Source organism: Mastomys coucha, unplaced genomic scaffold, assembly GCF_008632895.1.
Source record: "Mastomys coucha isolate ucsf_1 unplaced genomic scaffold, UCSF_Mcou_1 pScaffold21, whole genome shotgun sequence".
Taxonomy (NCBI): domain Eukaryota; kingdom Metazoa; phylum Chordata; class Mammalia; order Rodentia; family Muridae; genus Mastomys; species Mastomys coucha.
In genome coordinates this window covers 153,930,819-153,945,231 of record NW_022196904.1, presented here as the reverse complement: position 1 = coordinate 153,945,231, position 14,413 = coordinate 153,930,819, and the positions used below count along the sequence as shown (strand labels likewise).

Below are 14,413 nucleotides of genomic sequence, written 5' to 3'. Positions count from 1 at the left end.
GAGAGAGAGAGAGAGAGAGAGAGAGAGAGAGAGAGAGAGAGAGAGAGAACAAATATGCTGGGAGAGAAAGTTCAAATTTCAATAAGGCAAATGGACTCTTAAGCAGTGAATAACTGAGTGCTGCATCTCTTTCCAAGGGTGACAGTCAATTGGGAGGTGGTGTCCTTCAGCAATAAGTGGTCAGTGAGGGTGCCTGGGCTTTGATTTTCATCCTCCTGTTGTTTTGCTCCAGAATGAATGGTATGTGTTGTGTGTATAGTAAAAACGACAATGACAACCAAGTGACTTATTTCACACTTGAATGCATTAGCTCCTGAACCAGCCAGTCATCTTTCCTGTCTGATCGCTTAGCAGGACTGATCCCTGAATTGGCTGGTCCTTCACTCAACCATAGTTTCCCAGAGAGACAAGAGACAATCATCTACCTAGTGACTTTCAACAGTTGAAGCCTGGTAAAACAGATTTAAGTGAAAAAAAATCTCACCAAGTTTTAGCATGAAACACATGAAAGAAGGCTGGAGAGATGGGTCAGTGGGCAAAGCTTGAGTCCCCAGAACCTGTCTAAAGCTGGACACCTTGGTGTTCATCTGGTTACCCAGCATTCCTATGTCAAAATGTAAAATACAAGTAAGGGCAATCCTCAGACCCTCCTTGGCCAGATAGTCTGGGATATGCAGCAGCAGATAAAGAGACCTTGTCTCAAACAAGGTGGAAACAAGGGATGGACACGCAGGCTGTTCTCTGAGTGCCCAGAGAGACACAGTGGCATGTACATGAGTTCTCTGCTCTTTCTCTTTCTCCATCCCCTCTCACAGCCTTTTTTTTGTAAAACGGACAAATGTTCTTTATCCACCACAGGAACTGGCCCCAGCCTTAATACACCTGTATGACGCCTTAACTATTCTTTCTAATTGAATCATCAGAGATTGTCTCTACAGCATTGTTTAGACCACAGAACTGAAAACCAAATCCACTGATACAAGACTAAGTAAATTATGGTTTATGCCATTTGATGATCACAGAAAGGTTTCAGGGAGAAACAGACATTTTCCTGTTGCTATGTTAAAAAAAAAAAAAAAGTAGGCCACAGAAAAATAGGAAGAAAAAAGGCAAATTTCAAATAAAAAGATGATAGACAACTATGCTAGTTTTCATTTTACTCCGTTGGCTTTTCAGCTTCCCCTTGTTGTCATGGTACACATCTGGAGTCAGAAAGGCACACGAGGATTTGCTTTTCAGCTTCAGCTTTGTCTCGTGCTCAGGGAAGGGCATGAGGAAGATTCTCAGAGGAGCTTTACTTAGACAACCATAGTTTTTGAAGAGTGGAAAGTCCCTCCAAAGGAGAGTCTGGGAAAGAAAGGGGTTTTGTTTTGCTTTTACGTTGTTGTTTTAATGTATGGGATAAGATTTCTGGAGAGACACAGAGAGAAAAAACCAGTGAGAGGAAGACAGAAGGAAGTGGAAGGAAAAGAGAATGGAAGAGATAAGTGGGCAGACAAATACTTTGAAAGACAGAGATGACAGCGTAGCAGTAGTCGGCTACGAGACTAAATCAACTGGTTTTCAGTAATCTTCCCTATGTAGAAAGACTTCACAATTTTTATTCTTTCTAGTCCCGTTTCATTTATTTGGTTTTGCCTGCTTTTCTTCTTTAAAGAGAAGATTTCAATAGAACATAAAGTGTGAGTTGCCATCCATGAGATTTACGTCAGAGATGGAAATACCGCTACAGCCCCCGGGGCCTTTTGTGGGAGCTGAAACAGGAAGTTCCAGGTGAAGGCAGGAGAGTTGGAGCTTTCACAGGAGGTAGGGAGAACCCTTTGATTGAAGAAGGTAATTAGCTCCGAAGAGTCTTGCATCTCAGAGCTACTTTACATAAGGATCTCTTCACACCTAGAGCATCCTCATCACCGAAGATGCAGCTCCCGGAAGTGTCTGTTACCAGGCTGCTTCCGAGGAAGCTTTGAAGACGACTTGAACTCTAACAATGGAAGACCACACGCACAGAACAGCCATAACTGTGGTTATCCCTCACTTCCACTTTCAGATCATAGCAGAATGCCTTATTCTCCAAATTTGTCATTAATGAGATGTTACACTTGAGACGATGACCCTAAAAAGGCTTGTTGGCCCACAATTCTTTAAAAAGTAAAATTAGATTATCAGCAGAAACAAGATTTTAACGTGTAAAATTAATATGGCATTGCCATAAGTACTTGCAAAAAAATCTGTCTGATGCTTAGTTTTGGTAGCAATGACAAAGAGCATGACATAGATTAGGGGTCAGCAAACATTTTCAGCAAGGGACCAGCCAGTATGTATTTAAGGGTATTAGAGAGCAGTAAGTCCCTGCCTTAATATTCAAGACTTGGCTATCATGAGGTCACAAACATGATCAGTACTTTATTTTAAAGAAGAAGGTAGTGGGCTGTGACTAATATGTACTGGTCAACCTTTGGGACAGAAAAAAAAAAACCAACAAAAAAAAACCAACAGGACTATGCAATGGGGTGTCAGGAGAGATGGTGGTGGATCTCTAGGCTTTGTGGCACCAGTCCTCCCTTGTCTCTGCTCTTCTTCCAGCATGGCATGCAACTTCTCTTCAGTTACCTTTGCCTGTCTTGCTTTTTCCCTGTGATAGGTTCAACCTAGGATATCTCAGTCTCCAGAGTCTCTGACCATCCTAGCCAAAGGAACTACGTGTCATCCTACCAAGTTGTGGCCCCCTGTCTTCTTGTGGGACCCCTTCTAGGAAGCAGGTCCCCAAGGGCAGTAATGGCGGTCTGTTACTACTGGCAGCAAAGCACTTGGAACTGTGGCACTGGAGAGGCACAGAGAGACCATTCCATTCTCTGAAGAATAAAATCCTCCCTTAGAAATGGATGCCATCAGGTAGACTTGTAGCTCAAAAAAAGGATTTCTAAGGGCTAACTAGGTAGACATTTATGCTGGGTTCATAGACATGTAATGTACAAGGAAGGGATATATATATATATACATGCACATATATACATATATATACACATATATATGATATCTAAAAATATCATCATCTGAGAATTCACTTTTTTTTTCTTATTTAGAAGTGAAAAAAAGGATCCATTAGCAATATTTATCCAAGCCCAGTGTTGCAGACCTGTAATCCCAGGTGCTCAGTAGTCGGAGGCAAGGATATCTTAAGATCAAGGTGTGCCTGAGCAACAGTGTTAAGTTCAAGGACACTCTTGACAACTAAGTGTGTGTGTGTGTGTGGGGGGGAACCGTCTCCAAATAAAAACTGAAAAGAGTGACATAGGCAGAACTTGCTGATTGAGTCCTTGTCTAGAATGCATGAAACACTAGACTCAATCCCCAGGACTACAAAAACCAAAACTGATGTGGAGGCGAAAGTCACTGACACTGACAACTCCTCTTAAATGCCCAGGAAACCTTGAACTCCTTGTTTTTATTCCAATGCGTGAAAATGAATGTGAGTTGCCATTAACTATGAACGACACCAGAGGACATAGCAAGGCCAGTGCTTCTGGGTCACACTGCTACCAGCACGTCCCTCCACAGCAACTGATCGATCACACCATTCCCTATTTCATTACATAACGTCTGTGCCCAAGCAAGACCAGCTCAGTATTGGAAGGCTTTGGGAAGTATTCGAATCAAATCCTTTAACTTCTATGCAAGCCTTAACACTCTTTCTGGTCAGACAAAATATTTATAGTGCCCTGGATCTACCAAGATGTTCCACACTTACCAGCCATTGGGCATGCCATTATTTCCCTCAGAAGGTTGGATTATTCCTTTGGTACTGAATGAGTGCCATTGTATTCTTAAATCTACATAAAACACTTTGTTCTTGGAGCTGCTTGGCTAGCCACCGAAAGTGAGAAGAGCCGTAACCTTGTTCTGCACCCATACTTTGTTCCCACTCCAAGTAGGCACATGTACTATTCTTAATGACTTATTTCCGGTTCAGTAGGTACTCTCATCCACTTGGGATGTCTCTTCTTTTTATGTCCTTCTGGGTCTACTATGGCTCAGCTAGAGCTTGTTTCTGGAGGATTACTATGCTCTCATTTCTAGAATTAATTTTGGAGAATAATGTGTCTATGGACTGAAATTATTTGAAATAGAACTTCATAGCACCTAAATTTACATGATATATTTCGCTCTCTCTCTTCCTTCCTTCCTTTCTTCCTTTCCTTCTTTCTTTCTTTTTAGATTTATTTATTTTATATGTGTGAGTACACTGTCGCTGTTGTCAAACACAACAGAAGAGGGCATCAGATCCCATCACAGGTGGTTGTGAACCACCATGCAATTTCTGGGAATTGAACTCAGGACCTCTGAAAGAGCAGGTGCTCTTAACCACCAAACCATCTCTCCAGCCTACATGATGCATTTCTTAACATACAACAAGAAGATGAATTTTATCTACTTATCTGAAAATATTCAGTAAGTCACATTTTTCCAGTTATAAGTAAAACGTATCTTTTATCAATAGGTCAGGCTGTGAAACTTACATTTAAATATGCTCAGAATGTGTATGTAGAATGGTCATTCTAAATTGTCTTCTTGGAAATAATTTCTCAATATGTTTATATGTAACATTGAAAATTTCTTCATTGTGAAGCAATTAATCATTGCTTAGCCATAACACATTATATTTTCCCAGCACTCTATTATACACAGAATGTTTTTGAACACAGCATTTCATATAATCTTAGAAGTAACTTTATAAGTTGGGCAGTGGTGGCACATGCTTTCAATCTCAGCACTTGGGAGGCAGAGGCAGGTGGATTTCTGAGTTCGAGGCCAGCTGGTCTACAGAGTGAGTTCCGGGAAAGCTAAGGCTAAACGGAGAAACCCTGTCTTGCAACTCTCCGCCCCCCCAAAAGAAGTACATTTTTAAAGAGATATTACAATAGTTTCTTCTATCAAGAAAAACTGGGATTTATACAGGTTAAGCATCATGCCAACATTATATACCAGTGATTGGTTTAGCCTGATTGCCTCATCCTTCTATTGGTACTGAGGTCTCTGCATTCTTTCTTCTGTCCGTGATTTTAGTGATGCTAAATGATGCTTTTCATTTTGGTGTGGTGGATTAATGGCATTGGAATCACTCTGAGTTTGTTAAAACATACATTTATTTCATCATGCTAGAAGACGCTGATGAAGGAGTTGAACTAGAGTAGAGGTATTGGTCTCTACTTCAAAATTATCCCATAGTCATCAAGGATTAGCCACAGGCTTCAGTACAATACCCATGTCCATACTGAAACATTTAAATGCTCACACAGGTGCGCTTTTAGGAATGCACTGCCTCTTTTGACCCCAAAACATGATAACACTGCTCCCCGTGAAACTGGTTCACACACTAAAAGGTAACATAATATAAACTTTACCCCAAGAAAGAGAAAATGAAAGATGAGGTTATGATTAAAAAGTCTTATGAGACTGGAGCTTGGCATCTGCCTCAGGGGCCAAGGAACTTTAAAATGACGGATCACTGTTAGGAAACAGTGCCACTGTGATAATGTGAGTGCACACCTGTGATGGGGGAGGTACTCTGCACTCAGAGAAGCTGAGCCATTAGCTGGGTCATGAAAGGCAGAGACAGAGTAGTGCAAAGCCATCTTTTAAGCACTCAGTTCTTTATCATAGCTCATTTTTGACATTCGGATTCTATTAGGAGTTGCCCCCTCCCTGTCCCTCTGATTCCCTGCCATTTTGCTGAGTCATAACATTAGAGCATTTTACATTAGGTAGAAATGTGGATAGAATTTATGTGACAAGCCATATCCGGTTCAGACCGATTTTAATTTTTTTTAACTCTTTTGTCCTGGAGGGAGGAAGTTGCTGAGAAAAGCAGAGAATGAGAATGGAGATATCACTACAGTCCATCTTTGGAGACTTGTCTTAGCAAGACCAACTCCCAGGGAAATCTCAGTTTCCTTCTTCCTTCCTTCCTTCCTTCCTTCCTTCCTTCCTTCCTTCCTTCCTTCCTTCCTTTCCTCCTTCCTTTCCTCTTTCTCTCCTCCTCCTCCTCCTTCTTCTTCTTCTTCTTCTTCTTCTTCTTCTTCTTCTCCTTCCCCCTCTCTCCCTCTTTCTCCTTCTCTTTCTTCCTTCCTTCTGTTTGTCATCAGTCTGTCTGTCTCCTACAAGTTTTATTTTACCACAGTAAAACAAATTACCTTCAGGTATTCTGGATCCAATTTTAAAGTGAAGGTTTCTATTTACAAAGTAGAGTGTGATTTGGCCACAGGATTTTATTTCTGAAATCCTGATTTTCTGTGTCCACTGAAAGTACTAAGGCAGAGTCCGGTACAGGCATGACTGATCAGGAGTCTTGAGATATGAATCCTGTCGATGTCTTGTTTATAACCAGGTGCCTGACCTTGGAGAAGAGTGGCATGCTCTTGGAGACCTTCAAGGTCAGTTGCAGGTCTTAAGGCTGAGGATTTGGGGACACAGTGACACACGGTCTTGTTTTTAGTACCTTATTAATGTGTACAAAGATGGTAGTGAGGTTGTTTTGAAAAGCAGAGATTTTTGAAATCTTTACACATTCATGGAATTGCTATTCTTTTCATAACCAAGCAATGAAAACATTGCGGAGTGCAAGGTTTTGGGTCTATTCAGCACAAAGTACATAAGAAGATTTGAATTAATAAATAATCCCCCAAAGAATTCTCACCAGGCTCCAGCCATTCTGAAAAATGTCCCCGCTGAGCTATTCAACACATATGTAAAACTGTAATTCTGTTTTAGTGAGAATCCAAATGTTACTAAGACATTGTTATGATTAAATGATAACTTGGCATTTCTTATTCTGCCTTTGAGAGAGTTTCTAAGACTAGAACACGGTGTTCTCTTACCCTCTTTCCTTACCAAATGACAAAGCAAAACCCAACATTGCTGTTCTAGCCATAGTAGGCAGAAGCTTTCCAAGATTTATAGTTTCTTCTCCCTGCAAATCTATCAATTATGAATAATTGAACTGGAGGGTAACGGCAAGCCCATTTGTATCATTGGAAGCAACATACAAATATACAGGCCCAGCAAAGTCTATGGAGTGTTTCTATCATCCTATGGGAAAAGAATACATTTAGATTTTAAGTTAATACAATGTAAGCATATCTCTGTTTGCTAGTCATCACTCTCTGTCAAGTTACTTGCTTGTTAGGTAGAAAATAAAGCCGCTGGTGAAGTGTTAATGCAACAGTTCTCATGTTGTTGAAGGTTGCCAAACCTACCTCCAAAACACTGTTACCACTCTCCCTAAACACTGATGGAGGAGGTCTGTATCTGACCGATTGTGTTATTTTGTTTGCTCTTGTACCACCTCTTTGGAAGACTTTAGATCCTGGATACACACACACACACACACACACACACACACACTTATACACATATATATGTGTATACATATATACACACACATATATATATCTCCTTCTCTAAATATATTTTACATTACATTTACAAGGAAGTGAATATGAATTCAAATGTATGCATAAAGAATCTTAAAAGATAGTACAACAAATGCAGACCAAGGCTCATATGCAGACCCTAGCTTATAATGTTTAAATATAGATATATAAGTAGGGATGAATCTGGGAATAGGCTATGAAATTAGAGAGGAGCCTATGAGAGGGAGAAAAGAGAAGCTGAAGATGGGGAAAGGATAGGAAAACACATGAAAGCAGAAAGGAGTCTGTGGAGAATGTGGAAGAATAACCCGAAGGTAAGAGAGGTTGGGAGGGAGAGATAAAGGGAACTACCTAAAACCAAATTTTTTTTTGAAAATGCAACAATGAAACCTATCTGTATATATACAAATTAAAAAGTTTAAAGAGGAAAATAAAGACAGAAGCTCAGCTGAGAAGGTCTGATTGCATATTTAATACATGTATTAAAGCCAGTGCTACCTGAAACACGGTTTTGAGTCGGTGCCTAGAGAATTTGAAAATGGCTCATTGGTGCTGGACTCACTTTATCTTTTAAAATCGTATTGTTTGATTCATTCATTTTATCTTATGTGTATGGATGTTTTGCTTGCATGTATATATGTAAGCCATGTGTGTGTCTGGCACTCACAGAGGTCAGGAGAGAGTATTAGATTTCCTGGAATTGGAGTTATAGATAGTTGTGAGCCAGCCTGTGGCCTGCTAGGAACCAAACCCAGCTCCTCTGTCAGATTAGCAAGTGAGGCTCTTAACTGCTGAGCCATCTTTTCATCTCCAGCTCACTTTATTTTTCAAGTACTTCACTTTCTCCCCTCCCTCACCCCCGACCCTAGTTGACTATTGAACTATTGACTGTGTAAAACTTTCTATATTTAAGTTTCTGAGGCATAAAACTTTAAAAAGTGTTTGCATCAATTTTTTTAAAATTCATTGTGTTCTGATCAATATTTCAATTATCCTGTGATAAAAGATCATTTAAAACCTTCCCAATATTGTCATTTATACCTACCTGGAGAGGGAAAACCAATTTTCTCCAATAGAGTGACACAGGAGATAACAACCACTCTAGGACAGGCCTCAACCTCAGAAGTAACTGACCAGTGTATAATGGACTCCAAGGGATTTTGTGTTCTTTTATTTGGCTAAAGTTCCATGTTTTGTTGGTGTTTCTTCTTGGAGGTATGAGGTTCTAGTTTGTTTTCTTGTAGCATTAAGGTTTTGTTGTTTTTTTTGAGAAAGTACTTAGAGTTTCATGTGTAGGGAGGGGGAAAAGATCTGGAAGGCCTTGGGGGAGAGAAAATATCATCCAAACATTTTTAAATTTAACATGAAAAATTCATGAATATGAATAATGTCTGGACTAGAATAAAAAAAGAACTTCCTCAATTCATTGTATACCAATAGCTTTCTAGAACACTGTAACATGATCCTGCACTTGGCTTTGGGCAATGTTAAATTGCTACGGAAGTTTCAAAATGTTTATTCTCAACCTTTGTGCTTTGATCATTCACAGGTAGCCTAAGGGATGACATCTGACTATGGACCAGTAGACATAAATCTGTGTGCAGTGGATGGTCTAACTGCAGCCACATCAGCAGAAATGGGGGATTTGTTAGAGGTGCGGATGTTTATGTCTCTCAGGCCTACTAGATAGTACTGAGCTAATGGAATTCTCAGATGACCACTTCTCATTAAAGTTGGAAAAAAATGTGTTCTGAGAGGGGAAACCAGGTACAGCAAAGACCCATTTAATAACAGCAGCACTAATGAACATTTTCATTGCTATTGAAATAGGCCATTGAATGGTCTAATTAGTGTCATCTGTTTACTACCTTGAACCTTCTCACAATCCTGTGAAACAAGGGTTTATGTTACATTCATTCACTTTGTAGGTATGGACATTGAGGCAGCAGACATAAGAGGTTCAAGGCCATTCAGCCAGAAAGTGGACTATAGGGACATAACACAGCTTAAGAGACATGGGTGGCTATGAGGGGCCATCCAACCAGGGAGTCTGTTGACTGAAAGGTACATTTGAGCTAGGTACATCCCACAGATGGTGCTGGGAGAAGAGGGTGGATTCACATTTAAAATTTTTTCTGTGTCTCATTGAAAAAAAAATGTGTTCTTTCTTAATTGCATAATTAAAGGAACATAACTCTAACAAATTACATGCTCTAAACCTCCATATCTTTAGATATATATTTAAATTTTTCTTTTGCTTTTTTTCTCTTAAGTCTAAAATGGAAGTCCTTTCTCCTCCACTGCCCCATGCCACATTAGCATTGTTCTGAGCAGTGATGTTCACAAACCCTTCCCATCATTCTAGTCTTCAGCTGTAGGCTCAGGAGCATATCTACCTACCTTCTCTCTCTCTCTCTCTCTCTCTCTCTCTCTGTGTGTGTGTGTGTGTGTGTGTGTGTGTGTGTGTATGCCTAGCCTCAAATCTGTGATAATCATTCTGCTTCAACAGGATGTGAGCCAGCATATCATGCTGTCTATTTACCTCATAATTCTCTTTCCTAATTTTAGGTGCCTGGCACCTGGTGAAAACCCAATAAGCATTTTTTTAAAATAATGAATAACATTACATATATCTAGAAAATAAATCATTCAACCATCGAAGGAGTATTCTGTAAGATATTCATTAATGGACCAATTTGTTTTTGTATTTTCCTAACACATTCTGTACAAATAGACCTGTCAGGCCTTAAAATGGCAGGCCAAATGTAACTGTCAGCTGTGAAGCATTGCCATTGTGTTGGAAAGCAGTTACTATGAATCACATGTGTGTGCATGCTGTGTGCATGCACTAATGATTTATTTTCTGTTGATATTTGTCAGACATTTTTACAGGTTTTGTGTTTTCTAATTCTATGATATAGGTAACATGCTGGAAAACACTGAAAAAGATTATGCACACACATACACCCCACTGTTTGCAGGCATTATAAGTTGGTTTGTTCACTTGAAGAATAATAGGTCCTTACACTTACATTCACATATCCCCACATATAAAACAAAAACTTTAAAAAAATTAAAAGAATAATGGATCCATGCAATAATTATTGAATTTCTTCAAATAAATATTTCATGGCATAAGAAGAAATAATCTTTAGAAGCCTGAAGATTACCAAATGCTATTTGGGGAGGGTTAGAATTCTTTTCTTAATGACCATCAGTGTTCTTATTCCAACCCAACCACTTAATAAGCAGTGGAATTGCTTACTAGTTAGGCTTCCTCACAGTTTGAATCACACTGTATTTTTCATTTGTTCCCACTGTGTGTGTGTGTGTGTGTGTGTGTGTGTGTGTGTGTATGTGTAGGTGTATGTGAGGCATGAACTCATGTGGAGGGTGTGGTGGTACATGTGTATTTATGTGTATATGAGGCCAGAGGTTGGTAGATGTTTGTCATCCTCCACCTTACTTTTGAACCTGGAGCTATACCTAAATTGGCTGGCCAGTGAACCCCTAACATTCTCCTGTTTTTGCATCCCCAGAACTTGGATTTCAAGCATATGCAAGCTATACTTGGCTCTTTAATGTGGGTGCTGGGGACTGGAATCAGGCCTCCATGCCTGGATGGCAAGCACTTTACCAGCTGTGTCATGTAACCTCATCCCCCCCTTTCAAGTTTCAAGCTATGGTTACTACAGATTGGTGCACACTATCTTAAGATTAATTTTGAAAGTCTAAATTTTAATATAATTAATATAATAGATGAGAATAGATTTTTTTTTTAAAATTTCTTTAGGTGTGCTTTAAAAGATGGCCTTTAAATCAGACTGGCATCCCTTTCTTCAGAATGGTATATTAAAAATTGCTTTGCTTCACGAAGAAAACAAACAAACAAACAAATATGAGAGTGTCAGGAGTCATCCTTCATGATCTTAGATGCAGGCATCCTACCCTTTTCTGTACAGCTTTGTTACCACATCAGACCTGCCTGACGAAGCCCTTCCGGGACTATGGCTGTGTGTTTTACTTTTGTATCAGATGTGAATACAGATAACCAGGAGAAAATGCATTGAATCCCAGTGCTGTTCAATTAGGGACACTGCCAACAATCCTGTCTCACTTGGAGCACATGAGAAGAACCCTGTGCTGGGGCAGTGGCCTACGTGAGCTCTCAGCTTTCACTGTGTCAACTCTTTTATTATCTAGGTGCCCCTTTGCAAGTAGAGAGCATGGTCTCCATTTTGTTACCTCACCAGGGACTGTGGTTAAAATTGATCAAGCCTATGACCACCTGAAAAACTTGAGTGTCACATAAGGGCTTGTTACTACAGGCACACTGGCTTGTGGGCTGACCGACACATTCTTTTCAAGCTTTGGTTTTGTAATTATGGGTGGCTGAATTTTAGCAGTTTTAATTACATTCTTCCTTGATTTATCCCAAAGTGTTAATTTCTTTTGGATTAAATAAGCTCTATATGAATTAATTTGACCCTTCTTCTTAAAAAAACTATTAGGAATTTCATTAGATTTAAGTAACATAGAATTTGATTATACATAGAGTATTCTGGGGCTCAGCCTCAGCGGGCTGGGGTACTAGGCAGCTGATTACAACTTAAGCATTGTTTCAATGTGATCTTGCAAAGGATTTCATTAACTGCAGATTAGTGCATTTATTAAGCTGTTGATAATTGAAGCCTCTTTGGTTTGGTAAGTACCATCCGGTGAGGTAGATTAGTGAGGTTTAATTCCTTGCTCTCAAATAGTAAATGAAGACTTAGCAGAATAATTACATCTCCTCTGTGGGCTAATAAAGATGACATTGTGATGGCACTTATGGCTCCTTAAGTATTTGTGTGATCTCCATTAGGACATTGCATTTGAGGGGTTCTTCTTATGCCTCAAGAGAAGACCAAACTTTATCACCTGTAAATGATAGGATTTAATGTGGAGCACAAGAGTGAGATGAACTTGAAGTTTGGATGCTGGAAGGATATAAGGTACTTGTATAGCCCAAAGACAGAGCATAAGCCATCTCCCTCTTCTGCATACCTGCACTTTTGATGAGAGTCTGACTTCTAAGCATAGACTAGGTAGAAACTGAAGATGTAGTCATCTAAGGTGTGAATGACAAGGATCAGAAGCCAGAAAGAAAAGTACTACAGCGGAGCTGAAAATAAATAAATAAATGAACAAGTAATAAATGATATTCTTGCTCCCACTGCATTTATTTACCCCTTGCTCTTTAGTATATGCCATTCTTTATCATTGTTTCATAAATCATGTTGATATGGGAATGAATCTGAAGGCCAAATATCTAGGCCTGATGTAATTCTTGTTTTACAGGACAACACTTGAAAACATTTATATGAAGTTGATCATTAAGTGACTAAATCCAACATATATAATATCATATATAACCCCTGCAATTTCCCCTCCAAAGGTACTGATTCCTGCTTATCAAAACATTCTCTTCATCCACATAATGTCTTTCCCAAGAACATATCATGTCTTGAATGTAGTGTTTGGATAGGTTGGAATAGAACACCTACAGTTCACTTTAGTCTATGCTTAGAAGTCAGATTGTCATCAAAAGTGCAGGTATGCAGGCCACTGCACCAGAAAAGGGAAATGGCTTATGCTCTGTCATTGGGCTATGCAGGTGCCTCATACTCTTACCCTATCCATACTTCAAGTTAATCTCACTCTTGTTCCCACCTGCTCCACACTGCTGATCATGAAAGCCAAGCTTGAGCAAGTGCTAAGCGTTTTCTACCAAGTAGCTTTACAAGGATGCTTGACTATTCCAAATAACTTCACAATCTGAAGAACAGAGGGCAGGGAAGGCTTACTTCTTCACTGTCATAAGTGGATGCTATTTCATTCTTGAGCTAATTTTCTGAGAAAGTATCTCATCACATTTGTTCACTGCAACATAATAATGATAGCAAATAAGTAGACCTCATCATGATGTGCATGTAAGGACATTAAAGCCAGGAGTTGTAGATAAGTATTAAAAACCAGTGTGCTTTTTGATGATCATACCCAATTTCTCTCTGTACTTGTGACTATTTTCAGTGTGTTAATATAGTCACATTTACCACGTCATGACTGAATAGACAATTATTCAGTTTGATAGTAAAAAAAAAATCCCCAGTCTGGCCTTTACTCATATACTATCCCTAGAGACAAATTGACCGACCAAATTTCATTTTTTTCAAGTCTAACCTTAGATATATAAAAAAAACTGAATCAGGAAGCATGGGACAGAGAAGTCATGAGGTAAAGAAAATTCCAAACAGAAAGCATTAACAGATATGAAGTGATTAGTGCAGGTGTGAATGGAGCATCCCACAGACCTGTGCAGTTAGAGGCATGAGAAGCACTCCAGTGTCCTTTGAGAGACAGAGATAGAGGAAAGAAAGCCATGCCCCCAGACTCTATTCAATTTCTTGGTGCCAGTGATAGATTATTCCCTTCAGTGACCCAAGTGGCCCTCATCAATACATCTAGGAAAAGTAATAATGAAGTTTTAAGAGACAAAAGATACCTAAGAATATTTATTCATAGTTCATTAGTCCAGTTCATTTGAGAGCATCTCATTTGACCTATTTGACCTTGACAGAAGAAGAAAGTGTCACCAGAGAAGGGATTGGAGTTACTCAAGGTCATTGCACTAGCACCTAGCAAAGCCAGTGCTCAGAGGCCCGGAAGCCAGCACTTCCGCCATTGAATCCCACATGCTCTGGTCATATCACACATACTCCTTGATATGGAAGACAGCCTCTGTTGGCTTCTAAGACTCAGTGTTCTTATTTCTAGAAAAAGACTGAAAGTGCAGGAAATGTACAGAGAGCCCATATGCTCTGAGGTGGGCTGAGGGCCGGACTCTAGAAGGCTCTTGGGAGTGACTTCAGTTTTAGCTGTGAGCATCCTTGGGTCTTGGCTATTCTAATGCTTCGCTTAATGTGATTCATCTAAGAAAATTT

At 39.5% G+C, this 14,413-nt stretch overlaps 1 protein-coding gene across 19 annotated transcripts in view; it reads right to left on the bottom strand.

Annotated features, from left to right (window-relative positions):
* Nucleotides 1-14,413, bottom strand: part of Trpm3 (transient receptor potential cation channel subfamily M member 3) — a 934,047-nt gene that overhangs the window by 293,854 nt on the left and 625,780 nt on the right. The gene's annotated exons all lie outside the window — the stretch shown is intronic.